The sequence below is a fragment of the Terrapene carolina genome, unplaced genomic scaffold, assembly GCF_002925995.2.
Source record: "Terrapene carolina triunguis isolate 2854851 unplaced genomic scaffold, T_m_triunguis-2.0 Scaffold139, whole genome shotgun sequence".
Lineage (NCBI taxonomy): Eukaryota > Metazoa > Chordata > Testudines > Emydidae > Terrapene > Terrapene triunguis.
Window position 1 is genome coordinate 14645790 of NW_020664490.1, and position 11085 is coordinate 14656874.

Consider the following 11085-nt stretch of genomic DNA (forward strand, 5'->3'; position numbering starts at 1 on the left):
ACAGGCACTGAGAGGGGGGTGGGGGGCTTGTCCTCACAGTCACCCCCTTCATCTGACCAAGGATTTTAGAGCCTGGGAATGGCAAGGAGTCTGTCTCCATTCTGATGAGCTGTTCATGAATGGAGTACGGAGAGGATGGGACACAGCATGTCAACTTCTGCATCAGGTCCAGAGTGTCCCAGGAGAGAACCAGTGCTATAAGGAGCAGCACAGCCCCGCTCTGATTCAACATCACCCTCTGTGAATTTGATGTGAGTGACCTCTGACCCTAGCTTCCTGACTCCAGGCATAGGTGGGCTGGCTCTAATATGCTGTAGGATCAGCTGCCACGGGACTGTGGGTTGGGAGTGTTCTCCTTGGGAAGACAGAATCAAAGCAGGGAATGAGTTTGAACTTAACTTAAGCCTTCTTCTCCTGGTTCACTGGTGATCGTGGGCCTTTAAGGGGCCTATGCTCCAGGCCCTGCTCCAGCCAGGTTCGTGCCTGGCCTTGGGCCCCTTTTTGTCATCCTGGAGCAGCTGGTGGTGCAAATTGTCATGGAGGGCCCTGCCCACATCCCTTTGCTCTAGGATCCCTTGGGGGCAGAAGGAAATAAGGGGCTAGCTCTAGCTGCTCTCCCGTAGTGTCTCCTGCAGAGGGACTCGGGGGAGAGAGACTCCTGGCCCAGGGGAGACTGGGAGCTGATGGTAGAATGCTGATGGAGCCCCCTCTCATTCCCTTCCATTAGAACTTAACACAGTCCCCCAAAATAGGGAACCTTGTGACTCAGCTGGGTGTATACATCAGTGACCCAGCCAAGGACATCAGCCGGCAGGCCACGGAGGGTATTTACCAGCTCTATGAACTGCTGCTACACCAGAGAGGTAAATAAAACCATCTGGAAATGGGACTCAATAGAAGAGTGACATTGACAGAGAAGCTGGGTGACAGGACCCCTGAAGAAATGAGCCCCATCCCATCTGAGACTGACCCCCGTTGGGCAATGGGACCCCAGCCGAAACTCACCGAATCCTCTGAGATTGACCCCAACTGGATGATGAGTCTGTCTCTCTCCACCCAATTTAGGATCAACCCCCTGTGACGGCACCCCACATAAGGCTTTATGGAAATATGCTTATGAATATATATAACATAACTGGAATATGTTCTGTGCTACATATGCCATGTAACATATCTATGTAAAGGTTATGATCTACTGAATCTATTAATTCTATTTGTATGCATGTATCATTTTTGTACTCAAAGTTATGAATATTGGCCATATACTGGCTTGATTTCTAAATAACCTTAGTAGAGCATTTGGTCAGTTCCTGGAGAAAGGAATTCGCAAAGTTAAGTGCCCAGTCAGGAAGCACTTAAGGAACAATGCATCTTGGAATGCTCCAATCCACATAAGAAGTCTTCCTGGAGACATTCAAGATACCATGTGGGCAATGGTTTCTGCCTGTAAAAACTGTGAGTCATGCATGGACATGTGACTTGCCCAGGTGACTCCAGAACTTCATCTTGGAGCTGGACTTTGCATAGGAGAGAGGAGGGGATCTCCACCCACAAGAGAGAGTCTTTTAAGCCTGTGGGAGACCCCTCCATTTTGTCTTCAGCTGGCTAAAGAGAGAGCATCTCCACCTGCAAAGATACCGGAAAGAAACTGGAACAAAGGACAGTGACTGCAAGGGGTGTGAGTGATTGCTGGACCCAGACTAAAAGAAGATTAGTCTGTTAAAGGAAGCATTCTGGAACTGGTGAGGATCTTATCTGTATTCAGTTTCTTACTGTATTAGATATAGACTTGCGTGTTTTATTTTATTTTGCTTGGTAATTCACTTTGTTCTGTCTGTTACTACTTGGAGCCACTTAAATCCTACTTTCTGTATTTAATAAAATCACTTTTTATTTATTAATTAACTCAGAGTATGTATTAATACGGGGGGGACGGACAGCTGTGCATATCTCTCTATCAGTGTTATAGAGGCGAACAATTTATGAGTTTACCCTGTATAAGCTTTATACAGGGTAAAACGGATTTGAGTTTAGAACCCACTGGGAGTTGGGCATCTGAGTGTTAAAGACAAGAACACTTCTGTAAGCTGCTTTCAGGTAAGCCTACAACTGTTAGGGGATGTGATTCAGACCTTGGTCTGGGTTTGCAGCAGGCTAGTGAGTTTGGCTCGAACCAGGCAGGACACTGAAGTGCTAAGCTGACAGGGCAGGAAAGCAGGGGCAGAAGTAGTCTTGGCACATTAGGTGGCAGCTCCCAAGAGGGTTTCTGTGATCCATATATATATTCATAAGCATATTTCCATAAAGCCTTATGGGGGGCGCCATCACATCCCCCTCCCCAAGCACCCACGATACTCACCCACTGGAGGGAGCCTTGCTATTCTATTGGGCCAGGGATGCAGCGAGGGCTCCTCCCACTGTGTAGCCACCAATGGAAATGGAAGAATACAGCACCAAAACCGGAAAGAGAAATCTGAGAAAGAAAAGCTGCCACCAAACATCTGTCATAGGAAGACTGAGGGAATGGAGGCAGGAGTTCACCCTACAATGCGGTGGGGAGTGTTTGGCACTGGTGATCACTAGAGAGGAAGACAAGAGTCCATCCCAGGTTCCAGTTGCCATTAATCCCCCCTGATTCCTGGGGGCATTCAAGACTCTGACAGGTTCTTGTTCTCTTGAGACAGGAGGACATCACAGCCAAGGTGATACACCAGCTCCACACAGTCTGATCCTTTCACCAGGTGGCCAAAGCTCTGCAGGGGCTACGACTTTTAGGATGGTGTGTATAACCCCACACTGTACCAGGAGGGGTCAGAGAGCAGTCCTGGGCTGTTGTGATCCTGCCCCACCGCACCTGCAGAACCTGCTCAAGCTGGAGGAGGTGTTTAAAATGGAGCCTGTCATGGGGTGTATATACCCCCATGCTATCCCAGCGACCAAAAGGTTAATACAGGCATGGCCAGCCACTGCTGATTGGCAGGCTAACAGCAGCTGGGAGGACAAAAGGGCTGCGAAGCAGAGGAGTGAGCAGGCAGGAGAAAGGAACTCTGATCAGCAGACTGCTAGAGAGCCACCCAGGGACAACACTCCAGAAAGGGGTGAACAGGCCAACAGACTGAAGAGCCTACAGAGGCCTGAGGGAAGATAAGAAAGAGCTCAGGGCACTCTCAGAGTCAGCAAATCCTTGAGGGCCCTGAGCTGGAATCCAGTGGAGAGGGCAGGCCTGGGTTCCCCTACCAACCCCCCTGATGGACCGGAGAACAGAGAGGATGTCCAGATTACTGGACACCAGGAGTGGACTGATAGCCCCACTGAGCTGAATGAACTGCAGCCATGCCCCTCTCCCTCCCCCATTTGGCTAGGGGAGGAACCTTTGCACTGACGCACCACCTCACAGAGCCATACAGCTCAGAAGGGGGAGAGACAGCAGAGAACAAGAGACTTATCTGGGGAGATCTGCAGCAGGAGTCCGGGCTGCAGAAGAGATTCTGCTAGCAGTAGCTACCCTAGGCCTGAGAGGAGAGGATAGCTTTCCCCTAAGACTACAGAACCCTTTGATCTAACTTCTGGAGGATCATGGGTGAGGCATTTGACCATATGCCCAGTGGAAAGGGAGGGCCTAGGCTCCCGTACTAACCACCCATTCCATGGAATGGATATAGACTCCTTTTCCTTCCCATGGAGAGGAGGAGAGGGTAGAGAGAGACATTATAAACCATGAGCCAAAGGTGTGCCACTTACAGGCATCCAGAGGTGCGCTGAAGACACTTTCTTTGTGAGAACATTGGACTGTATACATCTTGCTGGACTCTTTTAACCCGGAAATCAATTGGTGAACCAGCCAGAGGGCCAAGGGCACAGATCCCCATCACTGACCCTGGTTGATCCCACGCCTACTATTATCCCCATTTGAGCTACTATATGGGAGGTAGCCCCACAGGATCCTAGATCTGCTCCACAAGACATGGGAGGAACCAGACCCAGGAACAATCAACATGGTACAATACGTGTCCTGTCTGAGGGAAAACTTGGAGACACTGAGGGCTTTCTTGAGAGAGAACCTGCTGTAATCTCAGTAGAACCAGGAATGGACCTACAATAATGGGGCCAGGATGTGAAAATTTAAGCCCAGTGGTAGGGTTTGTTGTTGCTGCCAACCTTGAAGTCAAAACTGCTGGCCAAGTGGCAACAGGGTGCCACCTGGAACTGGGCCCCCCTGACCCACCAGCCTGGGCGCCCTTTACACTATACTGCTGTGACCAGCCTGCCAAGCCCTCTCCTAGGCTTCAGGGTGACCATGTAGTGTCATAGCAGCCTTCAGGAATGCTCCCTGGTGGAAGATAAGCTCCTTCAAAGGCCTATTGTTTTCTCCTACTGGTTCATTAACCTGAATGGGCCCTTCCCAGCCAGCCATCTAGACGGAGACTTTTGCCTAGTGGGCATTCCCCAGGTGTAAACACATTTGTAATACTGATATATAGTCCATATTCCTAACTTCAAATACAAAAATCATACATGCATACAAATAAGATAATCATATTCAGTAAATCATAACCTTTTCAATGACACCTCACATGACTTATCTTGCATAAAATACATTATAATGATGCCATAATCATATCATAAGAATATCATCGAAGAATATGGGGTGCAGTATCACAGCAAGGATCATTCAAGGTCGTAAAAAGGGCAAAGGCAGTTAATTATGAAATCCACCACACAGGGAAGAGAAAAGAGACAAAGAGTGTACCATCTGAACCTACTGAAGGCTTGGAAGGACCAAGAGGGCCTCCTCATAATTCTTTTTCCATCAGAATCTGAGCTCGACCCACAAGCGCCCTTAATCCATGATTCTGGCCTGAATAGAAACAGCAAATACGACGACCTCCACTTGGTGTTCTTAGCATTGCCAGAACAAACCTACCTAGCCTACAATCAAGTGAATACCAACCTGGGGGAAAAAGTTCCTGAAAATCTACAACCTATTCGGCAGAATTTGTGGGAAACAGTCCGCCAGAAACTTTTGGCTGTGTTGGACCTCAGGGTCATTGGGGAATCCCCTAGTGCAGCCTTTCTCAAACTTGGGGTCCAAACCCAAAAGGGGGTCACAAGCCTAGTGTAGGGAGTTTGCAAATAGGGTCACCACAGGTCCAGGTTTTCCCAGACATGACCTCTTTTTTTGTTCCTCCGATCTCCCTCCGGGTAGATTTTGGAAATATGAAAAAATGTCTGATTTTTCCTTGCCTTCCAAGCTGGGCAGCAGGAGAGTGGCGGCTGCTGGCTGGGTGCCCAGCTCGTACGGCAGTGTGACCACCAGCAACAATGTAGAAAGAAGGGTGGCATGTATGGTATTACTAGTCTTCCTTCCGCACCACATAGGCGCTGACTCCGTGGGTGTTCCGCGGCTGGAGCACCCACGGGGAAAAATCAGTGGGTGCTCAGGACCACTGGCACCAGTCAACTGTTTATGGGGCCTGTGGGGGCCCCATCAGCTGTTCAGTGGGGCTGTTGGGAGGCCAATCAGCAGTTTTTTGCAGAGCCGGGAGCCGCCTCCCATCAGCTGTTTCTGGCTCTGAGCTGCTGCACTGATCAGCATGGCCAAAACAGCCCTTTCCAGCAGGGCTGTTTAGCTGTTTTTTGGCCACCAGCCAATCAGTGAAGGGGACTTTCCTCCTGGGGCAGGGTCTGAGTGACCCCACCACCACCGGTGCCACCCCGCCTCCTTCTCCTACCTGCTTCTTGTGGGCAGCAGGCTGCTTTCTGTGGCTCTGCAGCTCCCAGCCTCCCTTCAACCTCTCACCCAACTAAAGGCAGTAGTAGCAGCAGCAGCAGCAGGTAAGTATATTTCAAAGGGGGTCTTGGGGCGAGGGTGGCTCGGGGGGGGACTGAAACCCTTTCCCAGGTGGCTGTGCTGAGAGCCAGCACCTGGCTGCTGGCAGGGTGGCCGTCTGCATGGTGGTGGTGGTGGTGGGGCACCGGCTGCCGCCCAGCTCTCTGCATCTGGCAGGGGGCTCAGTCAGAGGCATCTCCAAAAACATCTCCCGGACCTCCGGAGCACAGAGAGACTGAGAATACCAGCCTCTGCCAGGCAGCTGGACTGGGACGGGCATGGTGGGCGGGGGACATCTCCTGGGCTCCTGCGGGGTGTGGTGCCCCCCTGCTTGCCCTCCCTGCCCAGGCAGAGACGCCCGCCTCTCGGAGACAGTGGCCATGTCCATGCAGTGCGCTTGGTCCCCCTCCCTGGCATCTGGGTGACTGCCTCTTATGGGGGTGGGGAGGTGGAAGGGAAGAGGCATTGGGGAAGGGATAGGACCCGGGGCGGGGGAGGGAGAGAGGGAAACTCAAGCTATCAGGGGAAACCTTCCAAGCAGTGCAATCTCTGCCTTGGGGTGTGGATGGAATAGTCTCTCAAGGGAAGGGCTAGTGTGTGACCCCTGGGGTACAACCTGGGCTGGAACTATCTCCTGTTTAGTCCACGTGCTCTGGAAAATACAAGTCCAAGCATCATGTTGGGGGGAGGAGGGCATTGCTGAGTCCCAGGGTTGAGTAATTCTCTGGTGATGGTCATTGAATTTCTAAAAAAACCAGGAGTACTTGTGGCACCTTAGAGACTAACAAATTTATTTGAGCATAAGCTTTCGTGGGCTACATCCCACTACTCCTGTTCTTTTTGCGGCTACAGACTAACACGGTTGCTACTCTGAAATCTGTCATTGAATTTCTAATTGTCATTCATTTGCTGCACAATGGCTGGTGATGGTTGTGTAACATCCACCCAGCCATTTGGTCAAGTGCCTTGTTGTTTCTGGAGAGTTGCCGTCTGGGCTACTCCCAAATTTGCAGCATATTTCATTAACACCATACAACACAATCTCATAACTTTATACACTTTAATGGTATACATATTTTGACAGAACGGTGGGTTTCAGCAAATCATAACCTTTTCCATGATACCTTACATGGCATGCTTTATATGAAATATAAAGAATAAATACAAATTATGAATATGGGATTTACAGAGCACAGCACGCCACTCCCCCGAGGTGTAGAGCAGTGGCTCTCAAACTTTTGTACTGGTGACCTTTTTCACATAGCAAGCCTCTGAGTGCGACCCCCCCCCCTTATAAATTAAAAACACTTTTTATATATTTAACACCATTATAAATACTGGAGGCAAAGCGGGGTTTGGGGTGGAGGTTGACAGCTCACGACCTCCCATGTAATAACCTCGCAACCCCCTGAGGGGTCCCAACCCCCAGTTTGAGAACCCCTGGTATAGAATGTCACAGCTAGAAACTCCAAGGCTTGGGACTTTTAAAAGGAGACTTGACAAAACATGCAGTAAGGATCAGCCCTGCATTGGCAGGGAGATGGACCGAGCCAGGATGATCACAGAGGGCTTTTTCCCCTGTAACTTCTATAATTCCATCCCACTCTCCTGGGAGTACAAATTCTGGTACTAAAGACCTGGTGCCTGGATCCCATATTGCCTTGCACTGGGATTGGGAATTAATGTCCTGACGTGCAACTCCTCCTATTGGGCCAGTGTAGATCCTGCTGTTAGTACAGCTATTTGCAGGTGCCCTTGTGTTTAGCTGAACCCTTGGACTCAGTTCCTGAGTGTATCCCCACTAAACTGAGAACTAAACTGACACTACTATCCTGCTGTGTGGATCCCAGTGTGCTTGTACTGTGAATTTTTGGCATGCACATGTGGCTATATTTATCTCATTGTGCTGGTAGTGCTACTTCCTTGGTGTAATGATGACATTATGCTAAGATTAATCCTGAAAATAGTGCCCTGGTGTGATGGTCACGCTGTGCTGTTCATGTGAAACCTGCATTTTTGTATGCTGTGTTGTTGTAGCCCTGTTGTTCTCAGGAAATTAGAGAGACAAGGTGAGTGAGGTAATATCTTTTATTGGAGCAACTTTTGTTGGTGAGAGAGAGAGAGAGAGACAAGCTTCGGAGCTTTCACAGTGTTCTTCTTCCTGAAGAAGAGTTCTGTGAAAGCTCAAAAGCTTGTCTCTCACTAACAGAAGCTGATCCAATAAAAGATATTATCTCACCCACCTTTTTTCTCTAATGTGAATCCTGCCATTATGGCCATGTTGGGTGCATCCTAATATACAGAGAGGGGGTGGAGAGGAGCGAGTGGTGGACAGGCGGGGGAAGGGAGCGGAGTGGGGTGGGGTCTAGGAAGGGGGTGGAGCGGAGGTGGGGCCTAGGAAGGGCACCCACCGGCAAAACCAAAAGTCAGCATCTATGCCACACCACAGCTGGCAGCTGGGCTGCCTTCCAAGATGGGTGGCCGGGGAGTGGCGGCCACTGGCTGGGCACCCAGCTCATAAGGCAGTGCCACCATCAGCAGCTGCATAGAAGGTAGGGTGGCAATGTATGGTATTGGCACCCCTCCTTCTGTGCCGCTGCAGATGGCGGTGCTGAATTCCAAACTGGGTGGCTGCAGAGCGGCGGCCAGTGGCCAGGCACCTAGCTCAGAAGCAGTACTGCCACCAGCAGCAGCGCAGAACAACGGTGGCATTGTATGGTATTGCCACCCTTTCTTCTGTGCCAGTGCTGGTGACGGCTTTACCTTCCAAACTGAGTGGCCGGAGAGCAGCGGTCACTGGCAGGTCACCCAGCTCAGAAGTCAGCACCACCACTAGCAACAGCACAGAAGGACGGGAGGCATGGTATGGTATTGCCACCCAGGGCCGTCCCTACCCATACGCAAAGTATGCAGCTGCATAGGGCACCAGGAAATTTGGGGCAAATTTCCTGGTGCCCTGCGCAGCTGCGTGCTGCTCCAGCCCCCTGCCCCGTGTCTTCCCACCTCCACCCCGCCCCTTCCCTGCCCCAGCCCTGCCTCTTTCCGTCCCCGCCCCAGCCCCGCCTCTTCCTGCCCCAGCCCCACCCCTGAGGAGTGCAGCAGGTGAGTGCTGGGGGGTGGTTCCCCTCGTCCCCCAAGCCAGCTCCGCCCCCCCCGCGGAGGCCTGGAGCCAGCTCCCGTCCCACGGGGGGGCTGCGTAGGGCCCCAGATTAGCTAGGGACGGCCCTGTTGCCACCCTTCCTTCTGTGCCACTGCTGGAGGCGGCACTACCTTCCAAGCTGTGCAGCAGAGGGTAGCTGCCTCTCTCCAACGGCCCATCTGTGAAGGCAAGGAAAAACCATGGCCCGACAAAAGTTTTACCGACAAAAAGAGCTACCGCCGCTTGTTGGGGCTAGTTTTATTTTGCCAGCAGGAGAGCTGTCTCTGCCAGCAAAGAACGGCTACACAGGAACGGCTACCTGTGCCACTGTAAGGTATGCAGTGTAGACATAGCCTTAGTGGAAAGAAGAACATAGAAAGCCATTACATCAGATTAAAGCAATAGATCATCATCTCTATTGTGCTGTCTCTCTAATGTTTCATCCTACTCAAAGCACCTGGCCATCCAAAAGGTGGGAGGACGTTAACAGGACTCAAAAGTAGCTGAAGACTAAGCAGAACCCTGTAAGAATAACTATTGAGAAAGAGCAGGGGAGAGAACGCTTGCAAGATGTGAACATGCACAAATAGGCCAGTGTGTGTGATATGCATCCTAGGGTATTAATTTAATTAGCTCAAAAACTTACTCTCTGCTGTTGGTACAATTATTTATGAAACAGCATGGACACTTGAGAAAGCAGTACCAGGTGAAAGGAGAAAAGCAAATGAGGTCATAGGCACCAACTTTCTCCAGCGCCGGTGGGTGCCCGTGCCCCCCGCCCCTTTCCCTGCCAATAGGCCCCGCCCCCATTCCAACCCCCTCCCCAAAGTCCCCACCCTAACTCCGTCCCCTCCCTGCCCCTATTGGATCCCTTCCCCAAATCCCTGCCCCGGCCCCGCCTCTTCCCCCAGCGTGCTGCGTTCCCCCTCCTCCCGCTCCCTCCCTGCCCTGCGAATCAGCTGTTTTGCGGCGCAAACGCTGGGAGGGAGGGGAGAGAAGCAGGACGCGGCGGCGCACTCACGGAGGAGGCGGAGGTAAGCTGGAGCAGGGGCGGCGGGGAGGGGAGCTGCCGGTGGGTGCTGAGCACCCACCAATTTTTTTCCGTGGGTGCTCCAGCCCCGGAGCACCCACTGAGTCAGCACCTATGGGATAATGATCTTCCCAAAAGGCTTCTTTGTGTACATAGTTGCCCATTCATTTAAGTTAAGTAGCCTGTTGCTTTTCTTTAAGTAGCTTTGTCACTGAAGTGTGAGGCTTGGTGATTGGCAGTGCCTCCGAAATGGGGTTGGCTCGGTTTGGAAGGCTATGAAAGGCAGTACAGGTTTTTTATCTTGCATAATGACACGTTTCAGAGTAGCAGCCATGTTAGTCTGCATCCGCAAAAAGAACAGGAGTACTTGTGGCACCTTAGAGACTAACACATTTATTTGAGCATAAGCTTTCATGGGCTACAGCCCACTTCATCAGATGCATAGAATGGAACATATAGTGAAGAGATATATATACATACAGAGAACATGAAAAAGTGGAAGTAGCCATACCAACTGTAAGAGGCTAATTAATTAAGATGAGGTATTATCAGCAGGAGAAAAAAATTAGTAGTGATAATCAAGATGGCCCATTTTGGACAGTTGACAAGAAGGTGTGAGGATACTTAACATGGGGAAATTGATTCAATATGTGTAATAACCCAGCCACTCACAGTCGCTATTCAAACCCAAGTTAATGGTATCTAGTTTGCATATTAATTCAAGCTTAGCAGTTTCTGGTTGGAGTCTGTTTTTGAAGCTTTTCTGTTGCAAAATTGCCACCTTTAAGTCTGTTACTGAGTGACCAGAGAGGTTGAAGTGTTCTCCTACTGGTTTTTGAATGTTATAATTCCTGATGTCAGATTTGTGTCCATTTATACTTTTGCGTAGAGACTGTCCAGTTTGGCCAATGTACATAGCAGAGGGGCATTTCTGGAGATATCTATCTATCTTCTTACTATATGTTCCACTCCATGCAGCTGATGAAGTGGGCTGTAGCCCATGAATGCTTATGCTCAAATTTGTTAGCCTCTAAGATGCCACAAGTACTCCTGTTCTGTTTTATCTTGTGGATCTGGGAGCAACCC